This window comes from Triticum aestivum, chromosome 2B (genome assembly GCF_018294505.1).
Source record: "Triticum aestivum cultivar Chinese Spring chromosome 2B, IWGSC CS RefSeq v2.1, whole genome shotgun sequence".
Taxonomy (NCBI): Eukaryota; Viridiplantae; Streptophyta; class Magnoliopsida; order Poales; family Poaceae; genus Triticum; species Triticum aestivum.
Window position 1 is genome coordinate 251676838 of NC_057798.1, and position 16539 is coordinate 251693376.

Here is a 16539-nt window from a genome sequence, read left to right on the forward strand (position 1 = left end):
CGCCAACTATTGCTCTTGCAACTATTGCTATCGCATAGCGATAAAGTAAAACGATTATTTGGCACTTGCATCTTATGCAACAAAGAGACAACCATAGGGTTTCTGTCAGTTGCCGATAACTTCAACAAAACATGATAATCTCATACAACAACTTATATCTCATCACGTCTTGACCATATCACATCACAACATGCCCTGCAAAAACAATTTAGACGTTCTCTACTTTGTTGTTGCAAATTTTACGTGGCTGCTACGGGCTGAGCAAGAACCGTTCTTACCTACGCATCAAAACCACAACGATAGTTCGTCAAGTTAGTGCTGTTTTAACCTTCGCAAGGACCGGGCGTAGCCACACTCAGTTCAACTAAAGTTGGAGAAACAGACACCCGCTAGTCACCTGTGTGCAAAGCACGGCGGTAAAACCAGTCTCGCGTAAGCGTACGCGTAATGTCGGTCCGGGCCGCTTCATCCAACAATACCGCTGAACCAAAGTATGACATGCTGGTAAGCAGTATGACTTGTATCGCCCACAACTCACTTGTGTTCTACTCGTGCAAATAACATCAACGCATAAAACCTAGGCTCGGATGCCACTGTTGGGGAACGTAGTAATTTCAAAAAAAATCCTACGCACACGCAAGATCATGGTGATGGTATAGCAACGAGAGGGGAGAGTGTTGTCCACGTACCCTCGTAGACCGTAAGCGGAAGCGTTATGACAACGCGGTTGATGTAGTCGTACGTCTTGACGATCCGACCGATCCAAGCACCGAACATACGGCACCTTCGTGTTCAGCACACATTCAGCTCGATGACGTTCCCCGAGCTCCAATCCAGCAAAGCGTCGGGGATGAGTTCCGTCAGCACGACGGCATGGTGACGATGATGATGTTCTTCCGGCGCAGGGCTTCGCCTAAACTCCGCGACGATATGACCGAGGTGGAATATGGTGGAGGGGGGCACCGCACACGGCTAAGGAACGATCCGTAGATCAACTTGTGTGTCTATGGGGTGCCCCCTGCCCCCGTATATAAAGGAGTGGAGGAGGGGGAGGGCCGGCCCTCTCTATGGCGCGCCCTAGGGGAGTCCTACTCCCACCGGGAGTAGGATTCCCCCTTTCCTAGTAGAACTAGGAACCCTTCCATGTAGTAGGAGTAGGAGAGAAGGAAAGGGAAGAGAGAAGGAGAAGAAGGAAGGGGGCGCCCCCCTTCCCTAGTCCAATCGGACTAGTCCAAGGGGAGGGGTGCGGCCACCCTTTTGGCCCTTTCTCTCCTTTCCCGTATGGCCCATTAAGGCCCAATACGAATTCCCGTAACTCTCCGGTACTCCGAAAAATACCCGAATCACTCGGAACCTTTCCGAACTCCGAATATAGTCGTCCAATATATCGATCTTTACGTCTCAACCATTTCGAGACTCCTCATCATGTCCCCGATCTCATCCGGGACTCCGAACTCCTTCGGTACATCAAAACTCATAAACTCATAATATAACTGTCATCGAAACCTTAAGCGTGTGGACCCTACGGGTTCGAGAACTATGTAGACATGACCTAGAACTATTCTTGGTCAATAACCAATAGCGGAACCTGGATGCCCATATTGGCTCCTACATATTCTACGAAGATCTTTATCGGTCAAACCGCATAATAACATACTTTGTTCCCTTTGTCATCGGTATGTTACTTGCCCGAGATTCGATCGTCGGTATCTAATACCTAGTTCAATCTCGTTACCGGCAAGTCTCTTTACTCGTTTACGTAATGCATCATTCCGTAACTAACTCATTAGCTACATTGCTTGCAAGGCTTATAGTGATGTGCATTACCGAGAGGGCCCAGAGATACCTCTCCGACAATCGAAGTGACAAAACCTAATCTCGAAATACGCCAACCCAACATGTACCTTTGGAGACACCTGTAGTACTCCTTTATAATCACCCAGTTACGTTGTGACGTTTGGTAGCACCCAAAGTGTTCCTCCGGTAAATGGGAGTTGCATAATCTCATAGTTACAGGAACATGTATAAGTCATGAAGAAAGCAATAGCAATATACTAAACGATCAAGTGATAGGCTAATGGAATGGGTCAAGTCAATCACATCATTCTCCTAATGATGTGATCCCGTTAATCAAATGACAACTCTTTTGTCCATGGCTAGGAAACATAACCATCTTTGATAAACGAGCTAGTCAAGTAGAGGCATACTAGTGACACTGTGTTTGTCTATGTATTGACACATGTATTATGTTTCCGGTTAATACAATTCTAGCATGAATAATAAACATTTATCATGATATAAGGAAATAAATAATAACTTTATTATTGCCTCTAGGGCATATTTCCTTCAGTATCCTGATTACACCTCCCAGTACACCGGGGAGAGTAGCGGCGGTCCTTGGTATTAAACCAACTTAGGCCAAAAGCCTAAGCTTGGGGGAGTACGTATTTCTCACCGACTTTACATTCATGTTCACACACTAGTCATCGGTGCTCATACTCTTTCATTGTATTATCCATGCTAGTTTAAATTTCTTTTTCTAGTTTTCTTCTTGTGTGTTTGATAAACCTTAAGAAAAACCAAAAAAATTAGTTAGTTAAATTCCCTTGCCTGTAGTAGGAATTTAAATGAAAACCCAAAAAGATTTCTAGTTCTTCTTCTTACTTGTTGGGAGCTTTCCCGTGTAAATAGTTTTATTTTTTTTTTCCTTTGGGGGTCGAGAAGACCATATTGAAAATGCTTAGTGGCTCTTATATGCATGATTGTTTATTTAATTTAGAGCCCATATTACTTGTCTTCTCTCTTGTGTTGAATACTTGCAGATTCCAGCTTAGTCCAATGCACGTACACTCTTATTATTATACACATCGTTCGGTCGTGCAAGTGAAAGGCAATAATGACGATATATGATGGACTTATTGGGATGAGAAAAGCTGGTATGAACTCGACCTCTCTTGTTTTTGTAAATATGATGAGTTCATCGTTCCTGAGTCAGCTATTATGAAGTAAACATATTTGCAATGACATTTAGAGATTATAGTTACTTGTGCCATGCTTGATTAGCTATGAGTTATAATGGTTTACCTTGCATGCCAACATGCTATTAGAATGATTATGATGTGGTATGATGGGATGGTATCCTCCTTTGTATGAATTGAGTGACTTGACTTGGCACATGTTCACGCATGTAGTTGAATCAAATCAACATAGCCTTCACGATATTTATGTTCATGGTGGATTATATCCTACTCATGCTTGTACTTGGTGTGAATTAATTTTAATGCATGCTTACGACTATTGTCGCTCTCTCAGATGGTCGCTTCCCAGTCTTTTGCTAGCCTTCACCTGTACTGAGCGGGAATACTGCTTGTGCATCCAAACTCCTTAAACCCCAAAGTTGTTCCATATGAGTCCACCATACCTACCTATATGCGGTATCTACCTGCCGTTCCAAGTAAATTTGTATGTGCCAAACTCCAAACCTTCAAATGAAATTCTGTTTTGTATGCTCGAGCAGCTCATGTTACAACTAGGGTTGCCTATATCTTCCATGCTAGGTGGGTTATTCTCACGAGGAGTCGACTCTGCTCCTCATTCACGAGAAAGGGCCGGTAACCGGGATGCCCAGTCCCATGATCCAAAAAGATCAAAGTAAATCAAAATAATTAAACAAAACTCCCCCAGGGTTGTTGTATGTTGGAGGCACTCGTTGTTTCGAGCAAGCCATGGATTGATGCTTGTTGGTGGTTGGGGGAGTATAAACCTTTATCATTCTGTTTGGGAACTGCCTATAATGCATTTAGTATGGAAGATACATCCATCTCATAGATGTTGCGTTGACAACAAAAGTATGCCACTCAAAATGTTATTCTATCTCTATTTTAAAATCGAGCTCTGGCACCTCTACAAATCCTTGCTTCCCTCTGTGAAGGGTCTATCTATTTACTTTTTATATTGAGTCATCACCCTTCTTATTAAAAGCACCCGCTGGAGAGCACACTGTCATTTGCATTCATTATTACTGGTTTATATTGGGTATGACTTGACTGGATCTCTTTTACCATGAATTACAATGTTTAGTCAGTCCTTGATCTTTAAAGGTGCTCTGCATTTATGTTTTGCGGTCTCAGAAAGGGCTAGCGAGATACCATTTTGTTATATCATGTTATAATTATTTTGAGAAAGTGTTGTCATCCGAGTTTTATTATTATGGCTCGCTAGCTGATTATGCTATTGATGTGAGTAATTATGAGACCCATGTGTTATTCTGAGTATGCTTAGTTCGTAATATTTGCTGAAACTTGAATACTGGCTTTTCATGTTACAACAATAAGAGCAAACAGAGTTTGTAAAAGTTTTTCTTTATCACTTTCAGTTTATCAACTGAATTGCTTGAGGACAAGCAAAGGTTTAAGCTTGGGGGAGTTGATACGTCTCCAATGTATCTACTTTTCCAAACACTTTTGCCCTTGTTTTGGACTCTAACTTGCATGATTTGAATGAAACTAACCCGAACTGACGTTGTTTTCAGCAGAACTACCATGATGTTGTTTTATGTGTAGAAAAGAAAAGTTCTCGGAATGTCCTGGAAATCCACGAAGGCACTTTTTGGAATTAATAAGAATTTTTGGCGAAAGAATTAATGCCAGGGGCCCCACAGCCTGTCCATGAGACAGGGGGTGCCCCCCCTAGGCCGCGACCTCCTATCTTTTGGGCCCCCTGGACCTCCACCGACGTCAACTCCAAGTCCATATATTCCTTCTCGGGGAGAAAAAAAATCAGAGAGAAAGTTTCATTGCGTTTTACGACATAGAGCCGCTGCCAAGCTCTAATCTCTCTCGGGAGGGCTGATCTGGAGTCCGTTCGGGGCTCCGGAGAGGGGGATTCATCGCCGTCGTCATATCAATCATCCTCCGTCACCAATCATGATGCTCACCGCTGTGCGTGAGTAATTCCATCATAGGCTTGCCGGACGGTGATGGGTTGGATGAGATTTACCATGTAATCAAGTTAGTTTTGTTAGGGTTTGATCCCTAGTATCCACTATGTTCTGAGATTGATGTTGCTATGACTTTGCTATGCTTAATGCTTGTCACTAGGGCCCGAGTGCCATGATTTCAGATCTGAACCTATTATGTTTTCATGAGTATATGTGTGTTCTTGATCCTATCTTGCAAGTCTATAGTCACCTATTATGTGTTATGATCCGACAACCCCAAAGTGAAAATAATCGGGATACTTCTCGGTGATGACCGTAGTTTGAGGAGTTCATGTATTCACTATGTGTTAATGCTTTGGTCCGTTTCTCTATTAAAAGGAGGCCTTAATATCCCTTAGTTTCCGCTAGGACCCCACTGCCACGGGAGGGTAGGACAAAAGATGTCATGCAAGTTCTTTTCCATAAGCACATATGACTATTTACGGAATACATGCCTACATTACATTGATGAATTGGAGCTAGTTCTGTATCACCCTATGTTATAACTATTGCATGAGGAATCGCATCCGGCATAATTATCCATCACTGATCCATTGCCTACGAGCTTTTCATATATTGTTCTCCGCTTATTTACCTTTCCGTTGCTACTGTTACAACTGCTACAAAAACCCAAAAACATTTATCTTTACTTTTGCTACTGTTACCATTATTATCATACTACTTTGCTACTAAATACCTTGCTGCAGATACTAAGTTATCCAGGTGTGGTTGAATTGACAATTCAACTGCTAAAACTCAAGAATATTCTTTGGCTCCCCTTGTGTCGAATCAATAAATTTGGGTTGTACTTCACCCTCGAAAGCTGTTGCGATCCCCTACACTTGTGGGTTATCATCTATCTATGTGATGCATAGCAACGAGAGGGGAGAGTGTGTCCATGTACCCTCGTAGACCGAAAGCGGAAGCGTTTAGTTAACGTGGTTGATGTAGTGGAACGTCTTCGCGATCCAACCGATACAAGCACCGAACGTACGGCACCTCCGCGTTCAACACACGTTCAGTTCGGAGATGTCCCTTATACTCTTGATCCAGTTGAGGCCGAGGGAGAGTTTCGTCAGCACGACGGCGTGGTGACGGTGATGATGAAGTTACCGGCGCAGGGCTTCGCCTAAGCACTACGACGTTATGACCAAGGTGTGTAGCTGTGGAGGGGGGCACCGGACACTGCTAAAACAATTGTCAACTTGTGTGTTCTAGGGTGCCCCCTGCCCCCGTATATAAAGGAGCAAGGGGGAGGCCGGCCGGCCGCTGTAGGGTGCGCCCCAAGTAGGATTCCTACTAGGAATCCTATTCCTAGTAGGTTTCCAACTTGGGGAAGGGAGGGGAAAGGAAGGATAGGGAGAGAGGGAAGGCAAGGGGAGCGCCCCCCCCCCTTCCTTGTCCTATTCGGACTCAGGGGGAGGGGCCGTGCGGCCTACCCTGGCACGTCCCCCTCTCTCTCCACTAGGGCCCATCGAGGCCCATTAGTTCCCCGGGAGGTTCCGGTAACCCTCTGACACTCCGGTTTTATCCAAAACTTCTCCGGAACACTTCTGGTATCCGAATATAGTCGTCCAATATATTAATCTTTATGTATCAACCATTTCGAGACTCCTCGTCATGTCCATGATCACATCCGGGACTCCGAACAATCTTCGGTACATCATATCACATAAACTCATAATACCAATCGTCATCAAACGTTAAGCGTGCGGACCCTACGGGTTCGAGAACTATGTAGACATGACCGAGACACGTCTCCGGACAATAACCAATGGCGGAACCCAGATGCTCATATTGGTTCCTACATATTCTACGAAGATCTTTATCGGTCAAACCGCGTAACAACATACATTGTTCCCTTTGTCATCGGTATGTTACTTGCCCGAGATTCGATCGTCAGTATCTCAATACCTAGTTCAATCTTGTTACCGGCAAGTATCTTTACTTGTTTTGTAATACTTCATCCTGCAACTAACTCATTAGTCACAATGCTTGGAAGGCTTATAGTGATGAGTATTACCGACAGGGCCCAAAGATACCTCTCCGAAACACGGAGTGACAAATCCTAATCTCGATCTATGCCAACCCAACAAACACCTTCGGAGACACCTATAGAGCACCTTTATAATCACTCATTTACGTTGTGACACAAAGTGTTCCTCCGGTATTCGGGAGTTGCATAATCTCATAGTCTGAGGAACTTGTATAAGTCATGAAGAAAGCAGTAGCAATGAAACTAACACAATCATAATGCTAAGCTAACGGATGGGTCATGTCCATCACATCATTCTTCTAATGATGTGATCCCATTCATCAAATGACAACACGTGTCTATGGTTAGGAAACATAACCATCTTTGATTAACGAGCTAGTCAAGTAGAGGCATACTAGGGACTATATATTTTGTCTATGTATTCACACATGTACTAAGTTTCCGGTTAATACAATTCTAGCCTGAATAATAAACATTTATGATGAATTAAGGAAATAAATAATAACTTTATTATTGCCTCTAGGGCATATTTCCTTCAGTTGAGTGGTCTATTTTTGTTGAATCTCGATAGTAGTGATACACATACTCATAGTGTTGAAGCCAAAAGATTGAAGTTTAATAATGATAGTGCAACTTATTTGTGGCACTATCGTTTGGGTCATATCGGTGTAAAGCGCATGAAGAAACTCCATGCTGATGGACTTTTGGAATCACTTGATTATGAATCACTTGGTGCTTGCGAACCGTGCCTTGTGGGCAAGATGACTAAAACTCCATTCTCCGGAACAATGGAATGAGCTACTGAATTATAGGAAATAATACATACCGATGTATGCGGTCCAATGAGTATTGATGCTCGTGGTGGGCATCGTTATTTTCTTACGTTCACAGATGATTTGAGCAGATATGGTTATATCTACTTAATGAAGCATAAGTCTGAAACATTTGCAAAGTTCAAAGAATTTCAGAGTGAAGTGGGAAATGATCGTAAGAAGAAAATAAAGTTTCTACGATCTGATCGTGGAGGAGAATATTTGAGTTACGAGTTTGGTCTTCATTTGAAACAACATGGGATAGTTTCACAATTAACGCCACCTGGAACACCATGGCGAAATGGTGTGTTTGAACGTCGTAACCGTATCTTATTAGATATGGTGCGATCTATGATGTCTATTACTAATTTACCGCTATTGTTTTGGGGTTATGCTCTTGAGACGGCTGCATTCACTTTAAATAGGGCACCATCAAAATCCGTTGAGACGACGCCTTATGAACTTTGGTTTGGCAAGAAACCAAAGTTGTCATTTCTTAAAGTTTGGGGCTGCGATGCTTATCTGAAAAAGCTTCAACCTGATAAGCTCGAACCCAAATCGAAGAAGTGCGTCTTCATAGATACCCAAAGGAAACTGTTGGGTACACCTTCTATCACAGATCCGAAGGCAAAATCTTTGTTGCTAAGAATGGATCCTTTCTAGAGAAGGAGTTTCTCTCTAAATAAGTGAGTGGGAGGAAAGTGAACTTGATGAGGTAACTATACCTTCTCCCTTATTGGAAACTAGTTCATCATAGAAATCAGTTCCAGTGATTCCTACACCAATTAGTGAGGAAGCTAATGATGATGATCATGAAGTTTCAGATCAAGTTACTGCCAAACCTCGTAGGTCTTCCAGAGTAAGATCCGCACCAGAGTGGTATGGTAATCAAGTTCTGGAAGTCATGTTACAAGACCCTGATGAACCTACAAACTATGGGGAAGCGATGATGAGCCCAGATTTCATGAAATGGCTTGAGGCCATGAAATCTGAGATGGGATCCATGTATTAGGTTACTGTCTACAAAGCTCGACTTGTTGCGAAAGGTTTTTGACAAGTTCAAGGAGTTGACTACGATGAGACTTTCTCACTCGTAGCGATGCTTAAGTCTGTCTGAATCATGTTAGCAACTGCTGCATTTTATGATTATGAAATTTGCCAAAAGGATGTCAAAACTGCATTCCTGAATGGATTTCTGGAAGAAGAGTTGTATATGATGCAACCGGAAGGTTTTGTCGATCCAAAAAGTGCTAACAAAGTGTGCAAGCTCCAGCGATCCATTTATGGACTGGTGCAAGCCTCTCAGAGTTGGAATAAACGTTTTGATAGTATAATCAAAGCATATGGTTTATACAGACTTTTGGAGAAGCCTGTATTTACAAGAAAGTGAGTGGGAGCTCTGTAGCATTTCTAATCTTATATGTAGATGACATATTTTTGATTAGAAATGATATAGAATTTCTAGATAGCATAAAGGGATACCTGAATAAGGATTTTTCTATGAAAGACCTTGGAGAAGCTGCTTACATATTGGGCATCAAGATCTATAGAGATAGATCAAGACACTTAATTGGACTTTCACAAAGCACATACCTTGATAAAGTTTTGAAGAAGTTCAAAATGGATCAGTCAAAGAAAGGGTTCTTGCATGTGTTACAAGGTGTGAAGTTGATTCAGACTCAAAGCCCGACCACGGCAGAAGATAGAGAGAAAATGAAAGTCATTCCCTATGCTTCAGCCATAGGTTCTATCATGTATGAAATGTTGTGTACCAGACCTGATGTATGTCTTGCTATAAGCATAACAGAGAGGTACCAAAGTAATCCCAGAGTGGAGCACTAGACAACGGTCAAGAACATCCTAAAATACCTGAAAAGGACTAGGGATATGTTTCCGTTTATGGAGGTGAAAAAGAGCTCATCATAAATGGTTACGTCGATGCAAGTTTTGACACTGATCCGGATGACTCTAAGTCGCAAAACGGATACGTATTCTTATTGAATGGAGGAGCTGTCAGTTGGTGCAGTTCCAAGCAAAGCGTCGTGGCGGGATCTACATGTGAAGCGAAGTACATTGCTGCTTTGGAAGCAGCAAATGAAGGAGTTTGGATGAAGGAATTCATATCCGATCTAAGTATCATACCTAGTGCATCGGGTCCAATGAAAATCTTTTGTGACAATACTGGTGCAATTGCCGTGGCAGAGGGATCCAGATTTCACAAGAGAACCAAACACATCAAGAGGCGCTTCAATTCCATCTGTCATCAACTGTCGGAAAGGGACATAGAGATTTGCAAGATACACACGGATCTGAATGTTGCAGACCCATTGACTAAGCCTCTTCCATGAGCAAAACATGATCAGCACCAAAGCTCCATGGGTGTTAGAATCATTACTATGTAATCTAGATTATTGACTCTAGTGCAAGTGGGAGACTGAAGGAAATATGCCCTAGAGGAAATAATAAAGTTATTATTTACTTCCTTAATTCATGATAAATATTTATTATTCATGCTACAATTGTATTAACCGGAAACTTAGTACATGTGTGAATACATAGACAAAACATATAGTCCATAGTATGCCTCTACTTGATTAGCTCGTTAATCAAAGATGGTTATGTTTCCTAACCATAGACATGTGTTGTCATTTGATGAACGGGATCACATCATTAGAAGAATGATGTGATGGACATGACCCATCCGTTAGCTTAGCATTATGATCGTGTTAGTTTCATTGCTACTGCTTTCTTCATGACTTATACAGGTTCCTCAGACTATGAGATTATGCAACTCCCGAATACCGGAGGAACACTTTGTGTGCTACCAAACTTCACAACGTAAATGGGTGATTATAAAGGTGCCATACAGGTGTCTCGGAAGGTGTATGTTGGGTTGGCATAGATCAAGATTAGGATTTGTCACTCCGTGTTTCGGAGAGGTATCTCTAGGCCCTCTTAGTAATACTCATCACTATAAGCGTTGCAAGCATTGTGACTAATGAGTTAGTTGCAGGATGAAGTATTACAGAATGAGTGAAGAGACTTTCCGGTAACGAGAACTAGGTATTAAGATACCGACGATCGAATCTCGGGCAAGTAACATACCAATGACAAAGGGAACAACGTATGTTGTTATGCGGTTTGACCGATAAAGATCTTCATAGAATATGTAGGAACCAATATGAGCATCCAGATTCCGCTATTGGTTATTGACCGGAGACATGTCTTAGTCATGTCTACATAGTTATCGAACCCGTAGGGTCCGCACGCTTAAACGTTCGATGACGATTGGTATTATGAGTTTAGGTGATATGATGTACCGAAGATTGTTTGGAGTCCCAGATGTGATCATTGACATGACTAGAAGTCTCGAAATGGTCAAGACATAAAGATTGATATATTGGACGACTATATTCGGACGCCGGAAGTGTTCCGAAGAAGTTTCAGATAAAATCAGAGTGTCGGAGGGTTACCGGAACCTCCCGAGGAACTAATGGGCCTCGATGGGCCCTAGTGGAGAGAGAGAGAGGGCCGGCCAGGGCAGGCCACGCGCCCCCTCCCTCTGAGTCCGAATAGGACAAGGAATGGGGGGGCGCCCCCCTTGCCTTCCCTCTCTCCCTCTCCTTCCTTTCCCCTCGCTTCCCCAAGTTGGAAACCTACTAGGAATAGGATTCCTAGTAGGAATCCTACTTGGGGTGCGCCCTATAGGGGCTGGCCGGCCTCCCCCTTTTCTCCTTTATATACGGGGGCAGGGGGCACCCTAGAACACACAAGTTGACAATTGTTTTCACTGTGTGTGGTGCCCCCTCCAAAGTTACACACCTTGGTCATATCATCGTAGTGCTTAGGCGAAGCCCTGCGCCGGTAACTTCATCATCACCGTCACCACGCTATCGTGCTGACGAAACTCTCCCTTGGCCTTAACTAGATCAAGAGTATGAGAGATGCCTCCGAGTTGAATGTGTGCTGAACGCGGAGGTGCCGTACGTTCGGTGCTTGGATCGGTTGGACCACGAAGACGTTCGACTACATCAACCACATTTACTAAATGCTTCCATTTTCGGTCTACGAGGGTACGTGGACACACTCTCCCCGCTCATTGCTATGCATCACATAGATAGATCTTGCGTGATCGTAGGAAATCTTTTGAAATTACTGCATTCCCCAACAATAAGATGACCCCTTACTAAATTTCAAGGTATAAGTGTTCTCCCTGATCATGCATCGTTGCTACAGTTCTTCGTGCTGAGACACCACGCGATGATCGGGTGTGATAAGCTATACGTTCACATATAATGGGTGCAAGCCAGTTTTGCACATGCAGAATACTTGGGTTAAACTTGACGAGCCTAGCATATGCAGATATGGCCTCGGAACACTGGAGACCGAAAGGTTGAGCGTGAATCATATAGTAGATATGATCAACAGAGAGATGTCCACCATTGAAAACTACTCTATCTCACATGATGATCAGACATGGTTTAGTTGATATGGATCACGTGATCATTTAGATGACTAGAGGGATGTCTATCTAAGTGGGAGTTCTTAACTAATATGATTAATTGAAGTTTAATTTATCATGAACTTAGTCCTGATAGTATTTTGCAAATTATGTTGTAGATCAATAGCTCACGTTGTAGCTTCCCTATGTTTTTATATGTTACTAGAGAAAACTAAGTTGAAAGATGATAGTAGCAATGATGCGGACTGGGTCCGTAATCCGAGGTTTATCCTCATTGCTGCATAGAAGAATTATGTCATTGATGCACCGCTAGGTGACAGACCTATTGTAGGAGCAGATGTAGACGTTATGAACGTTTGGCTTGCTCAATATGATGACTACTTGATAGTTTAGTGCACCATGCTTTACGGCTTAGAACCGGGACTTCAAAAATGTTTTTGAAATGTCAAAGAGCATATGAGATGTTCCAAGAGCTGAAATTGGTATTTTAGACTCATGCCCGTGTCAAGAGGTATGAGACCTCTGACAAGTACTTTGCCTAAAAGATGGAGGAGAATTGCTCAACTAGTGAGCATGTGCTCAGAATGTCTGGGTACTACAATCACTTGAATCAAGTGGGAGTTAATCTTCCAGATAAGATAGTGATTGACAGAGTTCTCTATTCACCATCACCAAGTTAATCGAACTTCGTGATGAACTATAGTATACAAGAGATGACGAAAAACGATTCTTGAGCTCTTCGTGATACTGAATTCGACGAAGGTAGAAATCAAGAAAGAGCATCAAGTGTTGATGATTAAACAAGACCACTAGTTTCAAGAAAAGGGCAAAGGGAAGAAAGGGAACTTCAAATAGAATGGCAAGCAAGTTGTCACTCCCGTGAAGAAGCCCAGAGCTAGACCTAAGCCTAAAACTGATTGCTTCTACTGCAAAGGAAATGGTCACCAGAAGCGGAACTAACCAAATTATTTGGTGGAAAAGAGGGATGGCAAAGTGAACAAAGGTATATTTGATATAGAGGTTATTGATGTGTACCTTTCTAGTGTTCATAGTAGCCCCTGAGTATTCGATACTTGTTCGGTTGCTAAGATTAGTAACTCGAAACAGGAATTACAGAATAAATAGAGACTAGTTAAGAATGAAGTGACAATGTATGTTGGAAGTGGTTCCAAGATTGATATGATCATCATCGCACACTCCTTATACTTTCGAGATTAGTGTTGAACCTAAATAAATGTTATTTGGTGTTTGCGTTGAGCATGAATATGATTAGATCATGTTAATTGCAATACGGTTATTCATTTAAGACAGAGAATAATTGTTATTCTGTTTATAGGAATAAAACCTTCTATGGTCATAAACCCAATGTTGATGGTTTATTGAATCTCGATCGTGGTAATACACATATTCATAGTATTGATGCCAAAAGATGCAAAGTTGATAATGATAGTGCAACTTAGTTGTGGCACTGTCGTTTGGGTCATATCGGTGTAAAGCACATGAAGAAACTCCATAAAGATGGACTTTTGGAATCACTTGATTATGAATCATTTGATGCTTGCGAACCGTACCTTATGGGCAAGATGACTAAAACTCCGTTCTCCGGAACAATGGAACGAGCTAGTGACTTATTGGATATAATACATACCAATGTATGCGGTCCAATGAGTATTGATGCTCGTGGCGGTATCATTATTTTTTCACAGATGATTTGAGAAGATATGGGTATATCTACTTAATGAAACACAAGTCTGGAACAGCTTAAAAGTTCAAAGAATTTCAGAGTGAAGTGGAGAATCATCGTAACAAGAAAATAAAGTTTCTACGATCTGATCGTGGAGGAGAATATTTGAGTTACGAGTCTGGCCTTCATTTAAAACAATGTGGAATAGTTTCACAACTCACGCCACCTGGAACACCATAGCGTAATGGCATGTTCGAATGTCGTAACTGCACTTTATTGGATATTGTGTGACTATGATGTCTCTTACCGATTTGCCACTATCGTTTTGGGGTTATGCATTAGAGACAGCTGCATTCACGTTAAACAGGGCACCATCAAAAATCCATTGAGACGACGCCTTATGAACTGTGGTTTGGCAAGAAACCAAAATTGTCGTTTCTTAAAGTTTGCAGTTGCGATGCTTATGTGAAAAAGCTTCAACCTGATAAGCTCAAACCAAATCGGAGAAGTGCATCTTCATAAGATACCCAAAGGAAATTGTTGGGTACATGTTCTATCACAGATCCGAAGGCAAGATATTCGTTGCTAAGAATGGATCCTTTCTAGAGAAGGAGTTTCTCTCTAAAGAAGTGAGTGGGAGGAAAGTAGAGCTTGATGCGGTAATTGTATCTTCTCCCGAATTGGAAAGTAGTTCATCACAGAAATCAGTTCTAGTGATTCCTATACTAATTAGTGAGGAAGCTAATGATGATGATCATGAAACTTCAGATCAAGTTACTACCAAACCTCGTAGGTCAACCAGAGTACGATCTGCACCAGATTAGTACGGTAATCCTATTCTGGAAGTCATGTTACTAGACCATGATGAACCTACGAACTATGAGGAAGCGATGATGAGCCCAGATTTCATGAAATGGCTTTGAGGCCATGAAATCTGAGATGGGATCCATGTATGAGGACAATATTGGGACCTACAGTAGGGTGCGTCGACTGCAAATTAAAATTTCCTACACGCTGAACAACCAGGAACATGCTATGGGAGATGGATCATAGATTGTTACCACTAGACGCGTATTGTCGTGCAGCGGAAGTAGAGTTGAGGCAGCGCGTTCCCGGAGTCGTATCCTCCTTGCCGGTCTCCCACGTAGCCGATCGGATCCTACAAACAAGTTCGCCAGAGCGGCGCAAGTGCACCACCTCTAACGGTATCCGCACGTGTAGGAGGAATGTCGTGCGGCGGATTGCTAGGTCCGATCACACAACAGGCGGCGAGTGGAGGTGGCTAGTTGCAACACATGCAAAGCCCTAACGGCGGCACCGAAGCGATCAATTGAATAAGTGTGCCGCACCTCCACTATTTATAGGCGTCCGTTGCGGGCTCAACACTTGGGCCTCGCACGGACCCTAAAACCCACAAGTTTACTCGGCCACATTCCGAATACATCTCGGATCACATCCGACCAGTGTCCTTGGATCCGACCTTGTGGGTTCCTTCCCTTAAGCGCACGACCCCTTAGGTTCAAGTCGGCTTGGTCGCAGTTTGGATCATCTCTGAACTGCACAGTTGGTAGCGGCCTCTAGCAAGGCATGCCGAACACCAAGCAGACTATGAAACTGGTTAGGCGAACCTGTACAACATGTCACACTTCTGTTCCCTTTGCCACACGATATATGTTGTTAGGCTCAAGGCGAGATTGTCATCCTTGTGCTAGCCCGACCTTTTTATCGTTCCAGTGATGCCGACCACTATTCGGTTTATCTCATAATCCTTGTTGCATGGCCATGCTTATCCTGGTTGGATCACACGAGGGCCCCAGAGTATATCTCTCCTGATCGGAGGGGCAAATCCCATCTTGCTCGACCAAGTCTCGTAGCATGGGTCTGGACAAGCATGAAACCTACCTGTGTAACTACCCAGTTACGGAGTAGCATTTGGTCGGCCCAAAGCAGGTCTGTCACCATCCCGAGTACATGCGCCAGCTCAGGTCTTAGGACATAGAACGTATGTTGTACTAGAGACTCACAGATGACATATCGCTGTGTCTCATAGTTGGGTCTGTCCGACTCGGACCTTATCTCGAGTCGGATCCAACTACGTCGAATCCGACCAAACCATGCTCCATGGCTAGTGAGACCAAGCCATCGACCGTGTCATATGCTAGTCTAATCGGCTGCGCGTCCACACAGCCCTTTCGACTAGGGACCTTTTAGGACAGTCATCATACAATGCATAGTCCCACAAACAAGTCATGTACTTGCTGATACACATCATTGATAATGTCCAAGGACTATCTTTATTCATAAACACATAGGAAATATCATCATACATGATTGCCTCTAGGGCATATCTCCAACAGTCTCCCACTTGCACTAGAGTCAATCAAATAGACATTGAATGCCCATAGCTCTAACGTGCCCCTCATGCTTGGGTTGTGGAAGCTGCTTAGCCAATGGATCTGCAACATTTGCATCTGTGTGAATTTTGCATAAGTCTACATCACCATTCTTTATGATCTTTCGTATCAGGTGATATTTCCGATCTATGTGTCTCACCTTGTGGTGATTCCTTGGCTCCTTGGCTTGTGTGATGGCACCAGAATTATCATA